The sequence below is a fragment of the Somniosus microcephalus genome, chromosome 13, assembly GCF_052327205.1.
Source record: "Somniosus microcephalus isolate GS21.2 chromosome 13, FLI_Smic_1.0, whole genome shotgun sequence".
Lineage (NCBI taxonomy): Eukaryota > Metazoa > Chordata > Chondrichthyes > Squaliformes > Somniosidae > Somniosus > Somniosus microcephalus.
The window spans coordinates 57234610-57255962 of NC_140999.1; the positions used below are offsets into that span (position 1 = coordinate 57234610).

The 21353-nt window shown below is 42.3% G+C and overlaps 1 long non-coding RNA gene across 2 annotated transcripts in view; it reads left to right on the plus strand.

Annotated features, from left to right (window-relative positions):
* The first annotated feature begins 1209 nt into the window (after nucleotides 1–1209).
* Nucleotides 1210–21353, plus strand: part of LOC147108341 (uncharacterized) — a 48216-nt gene continuing 28072 nt past the window's right edge. Inside the window, exons 1-2 of one of the 2 annotated variants that reach the window (XR_015080717.1) lie at nucleotides 1210–1539; nucleotides 20344–20504. This is a non-coding gene — a long non-coding RNA (uncharacterized LOC147108341). The remainder of the gene's footprint in view (nucleotides 1540–20343; nucleotides 20505–21353) is intronic. The other variant, XR_015080716.1, reaches the window with a different exon arrangement.

Consider the following 21353-nt stretch of genomic DNA (forward strand, 5'->3'; position numbering starts at 1 on the left):
TTTAAAACACTCCTTAAAAACTATCTCTTTGACCAAGCTTTTTGTTATCTGTCCTAATGTCTTCTTATGTGACTCAGTTTGATAACGCTCCTGTGAAGCACTTTGGAATGTTTTACTATGTTAAAGGTGCTATATAAATGCAAGTTTTTGTTGATGCCTAATCTGAGGGATGGACATCCAGCAATGAAGTGCTACCTTAGTATCACACCAGAATCTCATCCAAGGTTATGGAGTGGGGCTTCAACCCAAGACCTTCTGACTCAGAGCTGAAAACACTATCAAATGAGCCAAGCTGACAAATTAAAATTTAAACAAATTTTACATTATAAAGAAAGAAATACAGTACCAATTGGTCATGAACTATTCATGGAGAGTGTGTACAAAAAACAGGCCTCGTTTAGCTGAATGTCTGTGATCACTGTGACTTTTTAAATTACACTCAGTTACAACAAAATGGTCACATGAAGGATCTAGCAAGCAACAAATGTAAAATGAGAACTTAGACTGAGTTCTGAGTGATTTAGGATATCATTTTTATTAAAAATTGAAATATCAATTTCTGCAAGTCAGTTGCGGCAATTTCCCTCCAACCTTCTTCACACGCAAAATATTCAAAATGATGTATCGGGATCTGCTCTTCAAGAGAAATCTTTGATATTTATATATCGACCCTCATCTTCCCCCCGTCCCTCGCATCTAGTGCAGAAAATTACAACAGTCTCTGTTCACAATCACAAAACAAAGTTCAGAATTCGTCTCTCCCTTCCTTCAAAAGCCTATTAAGAATCGATCTCTTTGATGTCTCCTGTGGTCCTCCCTCCTTCATATTCCCATCTCCTGCTCAAAGTCTTCGTCGTCCCCTTAAAACCCTCTGATAGATGTTTCATGTAAAGGACCCTGTATAAACGTTGACTTAAATTGGGAGGTTTTCGGTATGTTAAAAAGAATTGTAAGAGTTACTCCCCCTCAAAAAAAATCAGTGACACTGGGCAATACGTATGACAAAAATAAATTAGAGAGAAGAAAGGTGCATTGATTGGTTTTATTTTTGAAGCAGATGCAGTTGTTCCTGATGCAACTCCAGAATCTTTAATTAACAGGCTTTGTGGCTTTGTGCACATGACCGCCTCTCAGTTGCTCCGCCCCTTGTCTCAACCTTCAGGTATAAAAAGCCTGGGGAAAGGCTGCTCTTTGGCACATCACCAGGAAGCCAGGCGAGAGGCACTAGCCGTCACCTCCCCAGCACAAAAAAAAACAACACCCCAACACTCCTCGCAAGACGTTGCCAGCGTTCGAATAGAATAGATGTTTTTTTTTGAATTAATAAAGTCATCACACAACCTACCCCGATCGCCTCGATGATTGGTGCTTAAACTCGGTTTCGGTTTTTGATAAGCTGAATATGTTGTCACTTCAGTCCCGTTCCCGCCCCTCTTCATAGTTCGGTTGACGTGCAAGGAGCCTTCCCGTTCCTGTCTGAGATGTTGTTCATTTATTTTTTTTTAAACTTTTTTTTAAAACTCAAAACGACTGTTTCCGGTAAGAATATTTTTCTATTTGTATTTTGCCAAGTATTTTGTGGTAAAATGAATCCTAATGAAAATGTTATTGTATACAATGTGCCCAGACAGTCTTAACTGCAGGGTAATGATTTCACTTAAACTAAATAAATCATGAATATATTTTTGTAATATTCGATTTCCATTCATATTAAACTAGTGTTTTGGTAAATTATTTGAACTCTAACTGATTCGGTTTAATGCAGGATGCTCTGTAAATTAAAATAAGCTTTAGACCGTTTCATCAATAATAAAAATAGAAAATGCTGGAAATATTCAGCAGGTCGGGCAGCATCTGTGGAGAGAGAAACGGTTAACGTTTCAAGTCGATGTGTTTGGAATAGTTTTGTAACTTTCACCCTATTAAGTGAAGAAATTGCAATAATTCTTGATTGTAATTCCTATACTGCAAAATAAAATTGCAGTCCATTCGATTCAAATGTTAATCCAAATCTGATTGTTAGTAAATTCCTACTTCCCCACGTTTACAAACGATGTTGAGTGTTAAAAAAAAAATCAGCAGTAGAGTTAATGGAAAACCTCGAAACAAAAATACCCATTGAACTTTGTCTGAAATGATTGGCAGGAAGACTTTGTTTATTAGTTGTAACATTTTGTTCAATTGCAATAAAAAATAATGAAGGATTTTTGCAAAGCAAGTCCAGCTCAATGAGTTTATAATTTTAAGGTCATTTATTGATGGGGAGGGAGAAAAGGGTGTGTTGAGATTTGCCGTGGAGATCTCTACTTATTGCTGATTGTAAAACATCAAAAAACAAGCTGCAGATCAAAGAGCTGGCAATACAAAGCATCCCAGGAAAAGCAGGTTAACGTTTCGGGGCGGAGACCTTGAGACCCAAAGTCCTGACTAGGTCGACACCTGAAGTTCCCCTTCTAGTTTTGAGGAGAACCTGTCGAGTAAAATTCAATCTTAATCCTAGGGTGGAATGCCAGTTCCCGGTGGTTAGTAGCCGAGTTACTTGTTCCGAAACTCCTTCACTAAAAGCCGATTATAATGTTACAGCATGTAAGAATCAAGGCAGATCGGATAGATACTGGGCTATAGAATTCAATTTAAGAAACAGATGGCTTTTAATCTTTAAAATTATTTTTGAATCAGTAACAAAACTGTTATTAATTGGTCTTAAATACCAGATTTGTATTTTCCAATATGCATTAATGGATTTGCATAAAAAGGATTTGCAATTTTTCCTACTACATTTATCACGTTCTGTCTAATTAATCATTCACTTTATTTCCTTAGTGTTAACATTTCTGGGTTTTCTATTTGAAATGTTTGCTTTATAGCTAAATGTTTAAAAATAAAATGCTTCCATCATTTCCCATGGGAAGGGGAAAAGGGACTCACTTTGCTATTTAACACGTTTATCTGCGGTCATTAGCGATGTGTGGGGGTTCCGGAGTTAAGTGAATTGACGGGGAAATTCCACTGTTAATGAGGCTGCTTAACAACCAGATCGAGCGAGTGGAGGTAATTACTCAAATCTGGCGTAAAATTGTGCTGGAGAAGATTTTTCCACCGTCAGTTTCGTCTATCACCTGACGACTATTTAAGCTAAAACCACGTTGTTGTATTAAACACTAGCATTTTATCTCGGTAGAGACGTTTGGCTACAGAAATGGGTTTTGTTCTTGATCCCGCTTTCTCCTTTCCCTGGGGGGTCTTTACACAAGGCACCTCATTGGCCATTCTTCACATGCCAGCCCAGACATTAGTGCTGGAAGGCTATTCGACTAAGGAGGGCAGTGTCTTTTTATAGTTTTGTTTATTAATGTCCATACGATTCCTGTAACAAGGAGTTGGGTTGTTGGTTGTGACTAAAACAATACCCGATTCATTGCTAACAATCTGCTAATTAATTGCTTCTCCAATTTGTTTTAATGACACAGACTGCCTGTGAAATGGGAAAGCTCTCTGCCAATACGCTCTCATCCTAAAGGCCCTCAGCAGGCACCCGAGCCTGCTGCTGTCTGAAGCATAGCCCGTGAACCTAGTTTTTACGGAGTGACCGTGGCGTTGGCGGAGGGGAATCCGCCAGCTAAGGTTCGATAGTAGCGAATCGAGAGCAATTCTAGCTCATTTCTCAACCCAGCACACTGCACTTCAAGTAATTGATTGTGTGAAGCGCTTTAAGATGTAATACATTACGCAAATGAAAGTAATGGTATTAATTAATCTTCCAGCAATTAGTTACTTTGGAAGAGAAGCTGCATTTCGTAAAAGTTTAAAAAAACTCTTATTTACGTTTTACATATCCAGATCTAATAATGTCCTCACCCAACAGTCCCGGCATCCAAGGGTTAATCCCGCGCTCTCGGCGGGAGGCTGCATTTGCAGGGCTGTGGGTCGCAGAGTTGGTGCTACAGGGCGGGAAGACCCATCTCTGGCCAAACTTCCCCTCCCTGTAAATGTGCTCGCTGCTGTGCCCGGGGGCGGTGGGTCTGCAATTACTTGGACGTGTCTTTTGAATCCATTTACCAGGCGGGGAAATTGTATTTTCAATGTAAAGATGGATGTTGATGCATTTGGTCATCAAATCACCACTTCTCAATATTGTACATTGGGTATATATTTAGTTATATTTATGAATTTAAGCCCATATTGAATACACATGTAACATTATGGATATGCAGAGTAGGTCGGTCAGCATCTAGAGACGGTTCACCGTTCTTGTAGGGAGTCTCGCCCGCAATGTAGAGATGCCTTGCCTTTCAGCGGCTGTTGGACTGCTTATTTCCAGCATTTTACACCCTTTGCATCATTTCTCATCAATACTGACTAGACTTCCGCTGATCTCTTCCCCACAAAATATACACATTAAGGCGATTATCGTGGCAAAATTATGCACTTAAATTGAAAGTAAATGCTGTGAAGTATGGGTTTTTTATTTTAAAAATACAATGAAACCTTAATTGGAAGAAGAAACTGGGAGACAATTTGATCGCAATATACGGTTTGGAAAAGAACCAGGGCTATTTATTTAAAAAAAAACTGATTTCCTTTAATGGAGAATTTTCATCTTTTATATTCAACCAATGACTAACTTTTTTCACATAGTAAATATTAAACGAAAATGTAATGTCCTCGCCCCACACAATGTGGGTTTTATTTTGTTCGATAGCTGAGTGTTTATCTAACCGTTGGTACACAGGTGTTTGCTTTAAATAAAAACTTCAGCAAAATATTAATTTAAATTAGCTTAATTGGTTCCACTGTATAGTGTAGCAAATGGGTGAAGATCTTGATCGAGAGGACATAAAGGAGCAGCTGTTTGGAGAGATCACCGCACTCTGATTCTCAGCTGTGCTTTTTTTTTAAAAAAAGCTGTTTGCAGTTTTATTGCAGAATTTATAACTGCGCAGAAAATAGAATAAAACTGTTAATGTTCGCAGTAAATTCAGCAGTCGGTAAAAGTGACTTGTAATCTGACCACTTAATTTCCATACACCGCTGCTATTTACAATTTCTGATCTCCGCATAACGTTGAAATCATTTCGTTTGACTACTGAAGAGGATTATAAAGGCAGGTTTCAGCATTAATAGTTAATTTCTGCTAACTACTTTTAACTTTTTGTTCTCCCTTTTCCCTCTATTACTGATTTGGTTGCAAGGTAAATGATTAACTCGTTTAAGCACAGTTTTCAATGCAAGAAAAAAATCTGTTTGCTAGTGTTCCCCGTGCAGTGCCAGCCTGGATAAGCAGTCGTCGTCATTTCTAGCGCAGTTGTGCCGAGTGGATGTGAGTTATGCCAAACGGATCATTGATTTGTAGTAAACGAATGCTCTGGTCCCAAGGCCGGCACACTACAAATTGCACAGTTTAATCTGGAGTCTATATATGGTTTTTAAAATCCTGTGTAAATTCTAAGCAAACCAGCTCATTATTGGGGACGATAACAAGAAAAAGGTAAATTATGGAAATCTGGAATAAAAACAGGACATGCACGGCAGGCCTGCCAGCGTCTGAAGAGGAAAAATAGGTCAACATTCCAAGTTGGACCCTGCAGCAGACTCGCTTTTTATTGGATCTGGGGATCTGCCCATGTACAGAATACTTTGATCATCTGATACACCAGAATAAATACTACAGTCCTCCTGCCCTCCTCCTTACACAGGGACACTGCAGTTTTCCCCTACTTTCAGTTCGACTTGCTGTGATCTTCCCATATAGACAGCAGCTTCCACCTGTTCCTTCAATATCAATAAATCATCTTTCTGACCCCAGCCAGCAATGAGCACTTAAACTGTTGTGTTCCTTGCCTTTTCTCTTAAAGTATGTTTGCCTCTTTGGTCCCAACTCCTTTAATTCTGGTGTTTAGGTCATTTGAAAAATGAATTGAATGAGATGCTGGAAAGGGTTACTTAACAATGATTTAAATATTCTGTAATTAGGGAGTTAATCTATTTGGGAATAGCAGAAGGGCAGTGATTTATTAGATTGCTTTCTTGAGTGTCAGTGCTTGTCTCAAAGCAGAGCTGCCAATGCTTAGTGTGCTTGAATTTGAACTTAAACCTTGGGGCATGAGTATCAAAGTAAAAAGCTAAAATAAACCTATACAACTTGTAGGTTAGGCTGCAGTTAGCATATTGTGTCCAGTTTGGGCACCTTACTTTAGGAAGGATGCTGAGGCAATTCAGAGGGTGCGGAAGGGATTTGCCAAGGCCAATGTTGGCTTTACTTATGGAGTCAGACTGAAGACACTGGAGCACTTTTCATTTGAACAAACCAGGTAATGAGGGGATCTAAAGTGGTCAGAACTGAGGGGTTTTGATGAGGTATAGCAGGAAAACTACTCTAGTTGAGTTGGTAACCAGAAGTAATAATAAATTAATTAGGTGTCTTTTTGAAGGTTTAGATATTCTAACATTTTACCAGAAATGGTGCTTGAGGCAGAATTCAGAATAGCTGAAAGTGGATAAATAGAGAATTTTTAAAGAATCTGGGGAAAGGTAGTGAAATAAAACTAAGTGGATCATTCTTTGAGCCAACACAAGAGGGTAGGTTGAATGGTCTCCTTCTGTGCTGTACAATTCTAAACTCTATCTACCTGGCGCAAGCCTTCCTTTTGGGACTGAGTAAAGCAGCAGATGGATGACACTAGTCTGAAGCTGTGCTTCCCCTCTTATTGAACAGGATTACCATTGCAACACATCATAAGGTAAAACCGTCTCACGACAGTCTAAGTCCTACTTGTGTTCCCTATTAGTGGGGAACAATCAACGCTTGGTGAATTCTGCTTCTGGCTGGGCCTTTGCCTCTGGTTGCCTGTGACTAAACCACAGGCCAAATAGGTTCTAATTAGTTGGAATTTTGATTTCAAAAATTTTTAGGAAACTATTTTCAGCAGCACACAAGGCAAAACAGAACCCAGGCTATCGGGGCAGCATCTGAGCTACTGCCTAGTGAGAGTTTTAACAAGAGCCAATATAACTGCAATTATATCAATTCAAACTGGAGACAACTGGGTGAAATTCAACTTTGGCAGAGGTGCAAAACTGGCAGTAGCGACTCAGCTGCCTGTTCTACTACCCACCTGATTTTCCTTTCCACTGAAGGCAATGAGGTGGGCAGCTGATCTGCTACTGCCCCTTCTGCACCCCCACCAAAGTAGAATTTCACACCCCATGGTACTTTTAAATTTGCCCAAGATGAGAAACTTCATTTACAGAAGGTGTCTTTCTCTCCAAGACGTGACCTGCCATTTATCTGGAACTTTCCATCTTCGTTGATTGCTACTTTTGTACTCTGGCTGTCTGAAGTACTGCTGCAAGACCAATGTTCTGGAATATACTTTTATTCATATTTGTTTCAATCATGTTGGATCTAGTGTACAAGCTAAGTTTTTTTAACAAAAGTAATTGTTTCATTTTTTAATAAATTAAATCAAATCAAATTTCCTTGTTTATAATTCAACTGTTTCTGAAGCTTGTGGATTGTGACTGTTTTTAATTTTGTATTCTTCCCAGGTTAATACATCTAACGCTGCAACAGTAGGATTCTAAACTATTTCAGATGTGTGACTGCTCAATGTACAATTTTATTATATAAAGAAGCAGAGTATTATTAGATGTTCTCTGGCATTTTTTATACCCATTCCTGTTGTAAAGTTCAGCATTTAGTGCTGTGGGAACATTCCAGTACCAGGTTCTCAATACCTGTAGCATATTCCCTTTTTATTCAGTCTTGTCTGTATTTGTGAGGACAGTATAGTAAAGAGCCTTACTCCCTAGCATAGCTGTCCCAGCCTGAAAGCAGAAGCACTTGTTTTTATTCTGCAATCACTAAGCACAGCAGTGATCTGGGGGGAAGGGAAGGATTGCTCAGTCACTTTGTGCAACAAAATCATAAATCTGTTCTTGAATGCATTTCCAATGTTGCTACACATAGACTATTCCAAAGCTCTCCTGGCCTCCATCCCATCCTCTAAGCTTTCCCTTATCCCCAAGCCTGTTTCCAATCCTGCACCAAGTCCCAGTCACTCTTCACCTCAGTCCTTGCTGGCCTACATTGGCCCCTGGTTCCCCAATGCCTCAAACTTAAAATTCTCATCCTCAATTTTGCTCTCGCTCTTGCTAGAAGTGCCTTGGGGCAGTCCCATTTTAAAAGGTGCTATATAAATGTTAGTAAAATAAAACTGGATGCAAAACAAGTCAGTAGATACCTGAAATAGAAAATACAAGCTAATGTTTTGAGTGGGACCATTCACTAGCACCTTTTAACCTTCATAACACAGATTGGCCAGAAAAAGCAGTAAACCTGAGGATTGGGAGCAGTTTAGGATTCAACAAAGGGATTAATTAAAAGGGGGAAAATAGAGTAAGCTTGCAGGGAACATAAAAAATGACAAAGCTTTTATAGATATGTGAAGAGAAAAAGATTGGTGAAGTCAAACGTAGGTCCCTTGCAGTCAGAATCAGGGGAATTTATAATGGGGAACAAAGAAATGGCAGACCAATTAAATACATACTTTGGTTCTGTCTTCACAAAGGAGGACACAAATAACCTCCCAAAGATGTTGGGGAACATAGTGTCTAATGACAGGAGGAACTGATAGAAATCAGTATTTGTAGGGAAATTGATGGGATTGAGGGCTGATAAATCCCCAGGGCCTGATAATCTACATCCTAGGGTACTTGAAGTGGCCCTAGAAATAGATGCATTGTGGGTCACCTTCCAAAATTCGATAGACTCTGGAACAGTACCCATGGATTGGTGGGTAGCTAATGTTACCCCACTGTTCAAAAAGGGTGGTAGAGAGAAAATGGGGAATTACAGACCGGTAAGTCTGACATCGGTAGTGGGGAAAATGCTAGAGTCCATTCTAAAGGATGTAATAGCAGAGCACTTGGAGAAAAGTGACCGGATCGGACAAACTCAACATGGATTTACAAAAGGTAAATCGTGCTTGACTAATCTACTGGAATTTTGAGTATGTAACTGGTAAAATAGATAAGGGAGAACCAGTGGATGTGGTGTATTTGGATTTTCAAAAGGCTTTCGATAAGGTCCCACAAGAGATTAGCATGTAAAATTAAGGCACATGGGAGTGGGGGCAAGGTATTGACTTTGATAGAGAACTGGTTGGCAGACAAAGCAGAGTTGGAATAAATGGCTTTTTCTGAGCGGCAGGCAGTGACTAATGGGGTACCGCAGGGATTGGTCCTTGGACCCCAGCTATTCACAATATATATTAATGATCTGGATGAGGGAGCTAGATGTAATATCTCCAAGTTTGCAGACAACACAAAGCTGGGTGGGAGTGTGTGCTGTGAGGAGGATACTGAGAAACTCCAGTATGATTTGGACAGGTTGGGTGATTGGGCAGAAGCATGGCAGATGCAATATAATGTGGATAAATGTGAGGTTATCCACTTTGGTGTCAAACAGGAAGGCAGATTATTATCTGAATGGCAATAGATTGGGAGAAGGGGAAGTGCAATGAGACCTAGGTGTCCTTGTGCACCAGTCGCTGAAAGCCTGCAGGTGCAGCAGGCAGTTAAGAAGGCAAATGGTATGTTGGCCTTTGTAGCAAGAGGATTCGAGTACAGGAACAAGGATGTCTTGCTGCAGTTGTACAGGGCCTTGGTGAGACCACACCTTGAGTATTGTGTGCAGTTTTGGTCGTCATATCTGAGGAAGGATATTCTTGCCATGGAGGGAGTGCAGCAAAGATTCACCAGGCTGATACCTGGGATGGCAGGAATGACGTATGAGGAACGATTGGGTTGATTGGGCTTGTACTTGCTGGAGTTTAGAAGAATGAGGGGAATCTCATTGAAACTTATAAAATTCTGACAGGACTGAACAGACTAGATGCTGGAAGGATGTTCCTGATGGTCAGGGAGTCCAGAACCAGGGGCCACAGTCTAAGGATAAGGGGTAAGCCATTTAGGACAGAAATTAGGAATTTTTTCTCCCAGAGTGGTGAACCTGTGGAATTCTCTACCACAGAAGGCAGTAGAGGCCACTTCATTAAATATATTCAAGGAGTTGGATATATTTCTTAAGGCTAGGGAGATCAAGGGATATGGAGAGAAGGCAGGAACAGGGTACTGAATTTGGACGATCAGCCATGATCTCATTGAATGGCGGAGCAGGCTCGAGGGGCTGAATGGCCTACTCCTATCTTGTATGTTTCTGTCCTTGGAAAAACAAGCTAACTACACACCCCAAAACACCATGTCAGCTGGTGAAACCTTACTGCCAGGTTCAGTTATAAAACTGCTGGCATAAGTTTGAATTTGGTGTGGTTTACACAGAATAAATTATAAACTTTTGAAATTCATATTAACAGGAGGGGGGGGAGAAATAGCTTTGTTAGCCCTGCAGGGCTGAGACTCATGGGGAAGATTTCCTCTGCACTCAAATGACAACCATAAACACACTCCATCAGCTCTACAATTCCATTAGAGATTTCAGAGGAAATCTGCCTGTGTTAACTCAATAATGAAATCAAATGCAGTCTTGTAATGGAAGTGGGGGCAATGAGAAATTTAGAATTTCAATGCATTGTGACTATTCAGCTAACTCAAACTTATTAAATAGTTATAGATTTCCTTTGGCTGAGCCTTGCTTGTAGTACTGGATGAGCATAAATTTCCTCCAACTAAACATTAGACTGAAGCCATTGTTTTCAGTCCCTGACAAACTCCATTCCCTAGCCATTGACTCCATCCCTCTCCCTCGCCATTGACTGAGGCTGAACCAGACCGTTCACAAACTTGGCGTCCTATTCAACATGAGCTTCTCAACCCCCAAATCCCTGCTCCATTGCCAAGACCACTTGCTTCCACCTCCATAACACCTGTCTCTGATCCTGCCTCAGCTTATCTACTGCTGAAACCCTCATCCATGCTTTTGTTACCTCAAGACTTGACTATTCTAATGCTCTCTGGGCAGCCTCAATTTCCACCCTCCATAAACTTGAGCTCATCCAAAACTCTCCCATTCACCCATCACCCCTGTGCTCACTGACTTACATTGGCTCCTGGTCTGGCAACACTTTTTTTTTTTTTTTTTTTTTTTTTTTTTAATTTTCATTGTTTTCAAATCTTGCCATGACCTGTAACTCCTACAACCCCACCTCACCACCCCACCCTGAGATGTGCTCCTCCAATTCTGCCCTCTTGTGCATCCAATTTTTTTTAAAAAAAAGTCACTCCATTGGTGGCTGTGCTTTCAGCTGCCTAGACCATAAGCTCTGGAATTCCCTCCCTAAATCTGCTTCCCTACCTCATCCATTAAGATGCTCCTTAAAACCTACCTCTTGGACAAGCTTTTGGTCACCTGACCTAATCTCCATATCTGGTCTGTTTGAGAAGCTCCTGTGAAGTGCCTTGGGATGGTTTACTACGTTAAAGGTGCGATATAAATGTAAGTTGTTAGGTGAATTGAGACACTTTCTTTGTCCCACTGATGTAATTTAATATTGGTGCACATCAATGCCACATATTTGTAATTTAAATGATTAACTTAATGCAGAATTTAACAATTAAACGCAAAGTTTATTTGCAATGACTTGGGCAATACATGGTTATAACTGATACTGTACCTGTGATATGTAGGGTATATAACTACAGTGAAGTTGTATTAAGTGCTGCTCTTTATACTGAAGTATGATGCAGGGGTTTGAATGTTTTGATTTTATAATGGAAGAATCCCATGTTGTGGAGTTGGGAATCACAATCACCACAGTGCAGATAGAGGCCATTTCGGCCCATCGAGCCTGCACTGACACATATCCCACCCGATCCCTGTAACCCCTACACCAACACATCCACCCTATCCCTGTAAACCCCACGTATTTAATCCCCTAACACTTAAGGGTCAATTTATCATAGCCAATCATCAATTTATCATAGCCAATCATCCTAACCTGCACATCATTGGACTAGGGTAGTCCCTATGATGTTGCAGGCACTGACTGGCCTTGTGGAGTTGGATCCTATCCTTTTGTTCCAGGGACTAACTGGCCTTCATTTTACATTGAGAAACAAGACAATCACTTTTAGGGACTTGTAGTCCTGTTTCTCAGCTTTTGCCCTCCAATAAAGCTGCCTGTCATACAAATTCCCTAACTAGAATGACACATTCTCATACTAAATAGACCCTTAGAAACTGCATGTGACCCTCCTCCCTTCTGAGTTCACCCCTGTACTCACTTGGATTTTCTTGATGCCTGAATGATCTATTCAGGCCATTTGGGTATTAAAAATCCTGTCTCCAATTCTGAGGCTTTTTTTTTTCAAAACCCATTTCTTTATGTACTGTAACTCGTTTTCTAGGTAGGGTTTACTTGGGTTGGGTTTTGTTACCTGGTTATAGTGAGTGCATTAAAAAAAACTTTGCATTTACATAGCACCTTTCATATCCTCACGACATCCCATAGCACTTTGCAACAACTAGTTACTTTTGAAGTGCAGTCATTGCTGTTCTGTAGGCAAACAGCTGGCAATTCACAAGGCAAGGTCTCAAACAGCAAATGAGAACTGAACAGTTAGTCTGTGATAGAATCATAGAAATTCACCACACAGAACGAGGCCATTCAGCCCATCGTATCTGCCAGCCAAAAAAGCTATCCAACCTAATTCCACTTTCCAGCTCTTGGTCCATAGCCTTGCAGGTTATGACACTTCCAAGTATTTAAATGCGTTGAGGGTTTCTGCCTCTACCACCCTTTTTTAGGCAGTGAGTTGCAGACCCCCACTGCCCTCTGGGTGAAAATATTTCTCTAACTCCCCTCTAATCCTTTTACCAATTACTTTAAATCTCTGGTTATTGATGCAAGAACCTCTTTGAGCCTGCTCTGCCATTCAAGATCATAGCTGATCTTCTGCCTTCATTCCACCTTCCTGCACTATCCCCATATCCCTTAATTCACAAAAATGTATTGACCTCTGGCTTGAATATACTTGATGGACTGTGCATCCACAGCTCTTTGGGGTAGAGAATTCCAAAGATTCACAACCCTTTTGAGTGAAGACATTTCTCCTCATCTCAGTCCTAAATGGCCAACCCCATATTCTGAGACTGAGTGTTCTAGATTCCCCAGCCAGGGGAAACCTATTTTCTCATTGTTAAGCCCCTTAATTTTATGTTTCAATTAGATCAATGCTCATTCTTAACTTGGGCATATAGGCCTAGTCTACCCAATCCCTCATGGGGCAATCCCCTCATCCCAGGAATCTAGTGAACCTTTTGTTGCACTCCCTCTAAGGCAAGTATGTCTTTCCTTAGGTAAGGCGATCAGAACCATACACAGTACTCAAGTGTGGCCTCACTAATGCCCTGTATAATTGTAGTATGACCTCTTTACTCATACTCTAATTGCTTTGTAACAAAAGCTAACATGCCATTTGCTTTCCTAATTGCTGTACCTGCATGTTAACTTTCTGTAATTAATGTACAAGGATACCCAGGTCCCTCTGAATGCAAACATTACCCAGTCTCCATTCAAAAAAATTCTGCTTTTTTTCCTACCAAAGTGGATAACTTCATACTTCCCCACATTGTATTCCATCTGCCATGTTCTTGCCTACTGTCAACCTGTCTCTCTGCAGCCTCTTTGCATTCTCCTCTCAGCTTACTTTCCCACCTAACTTTATCAGCAAACTTGGATATATTACACTCAGTCCCTTCATTTAAGTCATTAATATAGATTACAAATAGCTGAGGCCCAAACACTGATCCTTGCAGTACCCTGCTAGTTACAGCCTGCCAACCTGAAAAGTCCTATTTATTCCTACTGTTTTCTGTCCATTAACCAATCCTCAATCCATGCTGCTAATGCCCTCCATTACATGAGTCCTAATTTTGTGTAATAACCTTGTATGGCACCTTATCAAATGCTTTTTGAAAATCTAAATACACTGCATCCACAGGTTCCCCCTTATCCATCCTACTAGCTAATCTTCAAAAAACAGATTTGTCAAAAATGATTTCCCTCATGTTGACACTACCTAATCATATTATGATTTAAGTGTCATTATCAAGTCCCTAATAATTCATTTTAGCATTTTGCCTACTACTGATGTCAGGATCTCTCTAAGGGAAATAGATGCTTCCTAGCCACTCTTAGACCCCCATCATTTTATACACCTTAATTAAATCTCTGGCCTCCTGTTCCAAAGAAAACAACCCAGCCTATCCAATCTTTCCTCATAGCTAAAATTCTCCAGTCCTGGCAACATACTCTTAAATCTCTACTTTTTGTGCAATCACATCTTTCCTGTAATGTGGTGGCCAGAACTTTATGCAGTATTCCATCTGTGGCCTAGCTAGTGTTTTATACAGTTCTACAAAACTCTCTGCTCTTGTATTCTGTGCCTCAGCTAAAAGGAAGGAATCCCATATGCCTTAACCACCTTATCTACCTGTTCTGCTACCTTCAGGGATCTGTGGACATGCACTCCAAGGTCTCTGTTCCTCTACACTTTGCAGTATCCTACCATTTATTGTGTATTCCCTTGGCTTGTTAGCCCTCAAATGCATTACTTCACACTTCTCTGGATTTAATTCCATTTGCCACTTTTCTGCCCACCTGACCACCCAACCATTGATTTCTTCCTGTAGTCTACAGCTTTCTTCCTCACTATCAACCACATGGCCAATTTTTATATCCTCTGCAAACTTCTTAATCATGCCCCATGATGTTGGCCAGAAAACTGGGTAGGTCCATGATTACTTTCAAATAGTCTCATGGAATCTTTCGCATCCACCTGAGCTTAGTGCATGTCTTTGCATAAAAGGCACCTCTGACAATGCAGTACTTGCTTCAGTGTGGTACTGAGGATCGGCTCTGATTACTCCATTTTATTTTCACTTATTTGCTGTTGTGCACAAAATAAGTTACAGGCCTTTGTTATGACAACTTACTGCAGTTAGTATGTGGAATTTGTATCTGAAGACTTTCCTCATTGGCAAGTTTGCAGTCTAAGGTGATCCCATGAGCAGTCAGGTTCCAACCCCCCCCCCCCCCCCAAAAAAAAAACTCAAACCCTATCAGAATATACCTTTCTCCCTCACGTGTTTATGTATCTGCTATTCGCCTCAACTAATGTGATAGCGAGTTCCCCATTCTAGCCACTCTGGGTAAATTCACTTTAAATGGGATGGGGAGTGATGAGTGTGAGATATTTAATCATTCAAACGTGAATGTTTTGGGGGAGAAATTACTTATTTTTCACTCTTAAAGAAATAGATAGTGGATAATAGATTATAAAAGATGTAATAGCAGAGCACTTGGAAAACAGTGACAGGATTGGACAAAGTCGACATGGATTTACAAAAGGTAAATCATGCTTGACTAATCTACTGGAATTTTTGAGGTAATTGGTAGAATAGATGAGGGAACCAGTGGATGTGGTGTATTTAGACTTTTTAGAAGGCTTTCGATAAGGTCCCACAAGAGATTGGCATGCAAAGTTAAAGCGCATGGAATTGGGGGTAAGGTACTGACTTGGATAGAGAACTGGTTGGCAGACAGGAAGCAGAGTTGGAATAAACAGGTCTTTTTCTAAGTGGCAGCAGTGACTAGTGGGGTACTGCAGGGATCGGTGCTAGGACCCCAGCTATTCACAATAAATATTAGTGATCTAGATGAGGGGACTAGATGTAATATCTCCAAGTTTGCAGATGACAAAGCTGGGTGTGTGTGCTCTGAGGATGCAGAGAAACTCCAATATGATTTGGGCAGGTTGGGTGATATGACAGATGCAGTATAATGTGGATAAATGCAAGGTTATCCACTTGGTGGCATAAACAAGAAGGCAGATTATTTTCTGAAAGGCAATAGATTGGGAAAAGGGGAAGTGCAACGAGACCTGGGTGTCATTGTGCAGCAGTTGCTGAGGGTAAGTATATAGGTGCAGCAGTTGGTTAGAAGGCAAATGGTTTGTTGGCCTTCATAGCGAGTGGATTTGTGTACAGGAGCAAGGATGTCTTGCTGCAGTTGTACAGGGCCTTGGTGAGACCACACCTTGAGTATTGTGTGCAGTTTTCGTTGCCTTATCTGAGGAAGGATGTTCTTGCCATGGAGGGAACGCAGCAAAGATTCACCAGAGTGATACCTGGGATGGCAGGAATGACTTATGAGGAGATTGGGCTTATACTCGCTTGAGTTTAGAAGAATGAGGGGATCTCATTGAAACTTATAAAATTCTAACCGGACTAGACAGACTAGATGCAGGAAGGATGTTCCTGATGGCAGGGGAGTCCAGAACCAGGGCTCAGTCTAAGGATAAGGGGTAAGCCATTTAGGACAGATGAGGAGGAATTTCTTCACCCAGAGTGGTGAACCTGTGGAATTCTCTACCACAAGGCAGTTGAGGCCAATTCATTAAATATATTCAAGGGGTTAGATATATTTCTTGAGGCTAAAGGGATATGGGGAGAAAGTGGGGACAGGGTACTGAATTTGGATGATCAGCCATGATCTCATTAAATGGTGGTGTGGAGATGCTGGAGTTGGACTGGGGTGGACAAATGTAAGTCGTCACACAACACCAGGTTATAGTCCAACAGCTTTATTTGAAATCACAAGCTTTCTGAGCGCTGCTCCTTCAGGTGAAGTGGAGAAATGCATAAAGACACAGCTTATATAGTCAGAGAATCATGTCAGATGTTTACAGGTAACCTTTCCAACTGCCATTTATCACACCACAGCAGAGAGATAATCACAGCAGTCAAAGGTGTGAATGGTGTCCAAACAGGTCAGTCAGGGAAACACTACAGACAGTTACCCGCAGATCCGACCAAAGAACACACCCGCCAACTCAACAGACTGATCAAAACCTTCGATCCAGACCTTCAAAGCATCCTACATGCTCTCATCCCACGTACTCCCCGCGTGGGAGACTTCTACTGCCTCCCAAAGATACACAAAGCCAACACACCCGGACGTCCTATCGCATCAGGCAACGGAACCCTGTGAGAGAACCTCTCTGGATATGTCGAGGGCATCCTGAAACCCATCGTACAGGGAACCCCCAGCTTCTGTCGCGACACTACAGACTTCTTACAGAAGCTCAGCACCCACGGACCAGTTGAACCAGGAACACTCCGCCACGATGGACGTCTCGGCACTCTACACCAGTATCCCCCACGATGACTGCATCGCTGCGACAGCCTCAGTACTCAACACCAACAGCCAATCTCCAGACGCCATCCTACAACTCATCCGCTTCATCCTTGACCACAATGTCTTCACCTTTGACAACCAGTTCTTTACCCAAACACACGGAACAGCCATGGGGACCAAATTCGCACCCCAATACGCAAACATCTTCATGCACAAGTTCGAGCAAGACTTCTTCGCTGCACAGGATCTCCAACCAACGCTATACACCAGATACATCGACATTTTCTTCCTATGGACCCACGGCGAAGAATCACTGAAAAGACTACACGATAACATCAACAAGTTCCATCCCACCATCAAACTCACCATGGACTACTCCTCAGAATCGGTCTCATTCCTGGACACACGAATCTCCATCAAAGACGGACACCTCAGCACTTCACTACTGCAAGCCCACGGACAACCTCACGATGCTTCACTTCTCCAGCTTCCACCCTAACCATGTTTAAAGAAGCCATCCCCTATGGACAAGCCCTGCGAATACGCAGGATCTGCTCAGACAAGGAGGAACACGATGGACACCTACAGACACTGAAAGATGCCCTTGTAAGAACGGGATATGACGCTCGACTCGTCGAGCGACAGTTCCAACGGGCCACAGCGAAAAATCGCATAAACCTCAAGACAAACACGGGACACAACCAACAGAGTACCCTTCGTCGTCCAGTACTTTCCCGGAGCGGAGAAACTACGCCATGTTCTTCGCAGCCTCCAACATGTCATCGATGACGACGAACACCTCGCCAAGGCCATCCCCACGCCTCCATTACTCGCTTTCAAACAGCCGCCTAACCTCAAACAGACCATCGTTTGCAGCAAATTACCCAGCTTTCAGGAGAACAGCGACCACGACACCACACAACCCTGCCACGGCAACCTCTGCAAGACATGCCAGATCATCAACACAGATACCATCATTACACGTGAGGACACCACCCACCAGGTACATGGTACATACTCATGTGACTCGGCCAACGTTGTCTACCTCATACGTTGCAGGAAAGGATGCCCCGGAGCATGGTACATCGGCGAGACCATGCAGACACTGCGACAGCGGATGAACGGACACCGTGCAACAATCACCAGGCAGGAGTGTTCCCTCCCAGTTGGGGAACACTTCAGCAGTCAAGGACATTCAGCCTCCGATCTTCGGGTAAGCATTCTCCAAGGCGGCCTTCGAGACACACGACAACGCAAAATCGTCGAGCAGAAACTGATAGCCAAGTTCTGCACCCATGAGGACTGCCTCAACCGAGACCTTGGGTTCATGTCACGCTACATGTAACCCCACCTGACGCAGGGTCATCCAGACTCGAGTCGACATTGGCTTGTTCTCTCTACACAGATGCGGCCAGACCTGCTGTGATTTCCAGCCAAAAAAAATGTTTTTTGTCTTTTTGTTTTTCATACAGACCCCAGCATCTGCAATATTTGACCCCTTGTGACCCCACCTCATTGTTCTTTGTAATGTTTCCCTGACTGACCTGTTTGGACACCATTCACACCTTTGACTGCTGTGATTATCTCTCTGCCGAGGTGTGATAAATGGCAGTTGGAAAAGTTACCTGTAAACATCTGACATGATTCTCTGACTATAAGCTGTGTCTTTATGCATTTCTCCACTTCACCTGAAGAAGGAGCAGCGCTCAAAGCTTGTGATTTCATTAAATGGTGGCGCAGGCTTGAGGGGCTGAATGGCCTACTCCTATCTTCTATATCAGCTTGTGCCCCAGAAAGCAATTTTGAGGTAGTGAAATCATAAACTCTCAATGGGTGAAATTGTAATGCTGGTGTGATTAAACTCACTGCTCCCTTAACCTGTAATCTGCTGTGGAAACCATTTGAGGTTTAGAATCTTGGCAGGTGGGCCGTTACTACTACTGTTGGGGGACCCACCACAGAATGAGGCACTATCTTCAGGACAGCAGTGGTGAGGAGAAAACCAGAAGGCAAACTTAGGGTCGTTTTGACTTTGGTGTAAAATGGGTGATGGGGAAATGGTAGCCCATTCCACATTTTTCCCGTTTTTATTTTTACTTCCATTTCAGTCATCGTGAATTGGCCACGTGCCTGACTTAATATTTTATTAACAGCGTGGGTTCCACTATTGGCCTGTCAACCACCGGAGGGAAAGGTGTTTGGTTGCCTTGTAGAGATGGCCCGCTAGGTTACTCCTTGCTGGGCCTCCTCTGCATTGGAGCAGCACGGCACTGCTCTGACACACCGGGCCGCTGTTGGGACAGGCGCCGCTGATGTACCCTTACAGGGGTGATGCGCCCACCCCGAGCATAGCAATGACGCAATCCCTACCAATTTGGGGCCGGGTCAGCGATCTCTTGGAGCTAACTGACCCCGGCTGAACTCCATCCAGCAGAGCTGAAGCCTTTACCACTGAACCGCCGGTTCCACTGAAATTCAAACCGCAGCGGGATCCTCGTGGCCTTGAATTTGGCCCCGCACCATTTGTAGCCTGATGTGCTGTGTAACTGAGTCAACCAATCATGTGGGAAGGCAAAACAACATTCCAGCCATGATTGTGTTGTATCTGTGCGGACACCTCAGCAGCCATACTGAGATTCAGAGCGGTTGTTTAATAATATTGGGGTAGATTTTCGACTTGTAGCGCGTGTAAAAATGGCGTTGTGGATCGACCGCCCTTTATAGATTTATTTAAAAAATCCAATCGAATCAATTTTATGTCTGGGGGCAAGTTGTAAATCTCCCCCATAGACTTTATAGAAGTGGGTTGAAATTGTGCTGTGCAATATTAGCAAGCACCTTTTAATGTGTTGGTGTGCAATTCCTTATTTAATGCAATAATCCAGTTACCAATTCATTAAAATAAGGGATAAAGGAGGTTTTTAATGAATGATCTAGCTATTCATGTCGCCAAGTGCGATCTCAACCCAGTTGGCTGTCAATCTGTGTAAAAGGTCATTTTTTTGCATCAACTTTATTAATGAACTGAAGTTATTTACAAAAAATCCGGATTTTTTTTAAGTTGCTGCGTTTGCCCACACTGCACTTCGAGCTAAGTCAATGGCTCTGAAGGTCTTGGGGCAGTTCTGAACGAAGTGATGAGGTGCTGTAAAACTGAAATTCTTTCCTCCTTTCGCCCTTGAAGACCACGTGTGCCGCACTGTTCATGACCTGCAGTGTTGGAAAATATTGCTGCCCCACATCTTTTGTGGCTTTCTCTATTGGACTGGACCATGGCTGTACGAAGTTCTGCACTCCCTAAAGCCAACTATCAGAATTGAGTTCCCCCTCCAGGCAGCAGTGTCGGTAAGAAGGAGCAAAGGAAAGAACTTGCTTTTATATCGCGCGCCTTTCACAACCGCTGGACGTCCCATTACAGCCAATGAAGCATTTTAAAGTTTAGTCACTGTTGCAATGTCAGCCAATTTGCGCACAGCAAGCTCCCACAAACAGCAATGACCAGATAATCTGTTTATTAATGATTGAGGGATAACTATTCGCCAGGACCCTAGGAGAACTCCCTGCTCCTCTTCTAATAGTGCCAGAAATCTTGCATCCATATGAGGGCAGGCCGAAAGACGACTACTCGGTGAAGTGTCCGCTTAAATTATGTGCCCAAGTCTCTGAAGTGGGCTTTGAACCTACAACCTTCTGAATTGAGGCGAGTGTGCCTCTGAGCTACAGCAATTCAGTCACTGCAATCCTCTTAATTTTCCTCTTGCATAGAATTACATACAGGCCATTCGGCCCAACCAATCCATGCCGGCGTTTATGCTGCACTCCAGCCTCCTCCACCCTTAACTAACTCAGCATAACCTTCTATTTCCCCCCCTTATGCTTATCTAACCGCCCCTTAAATGCATCTATACTATTTGCCTCAACTACTCCGTGGTAGCAAGTTCCACATTCTCACCACTCCCAGAGTTTTTTCCTGAATTCCCTATTTGATACTTGGTGACTATCTTATATTGATGACCTCTAGTTTTGCTCTTTCCCACAAGTGGAAACACTGTCTCCTCTATCAAAACCTTTCATTATTTTAAATCACCCTTCTCTTTTCAAGAGAAAAGGCCACTCGGCCTGTTCATCCTTTCCTATAGGTATAACCTCGCAGTTCTGGTAGCCTTGTAAATGTTCTCTGCACCCTCCAGTGCC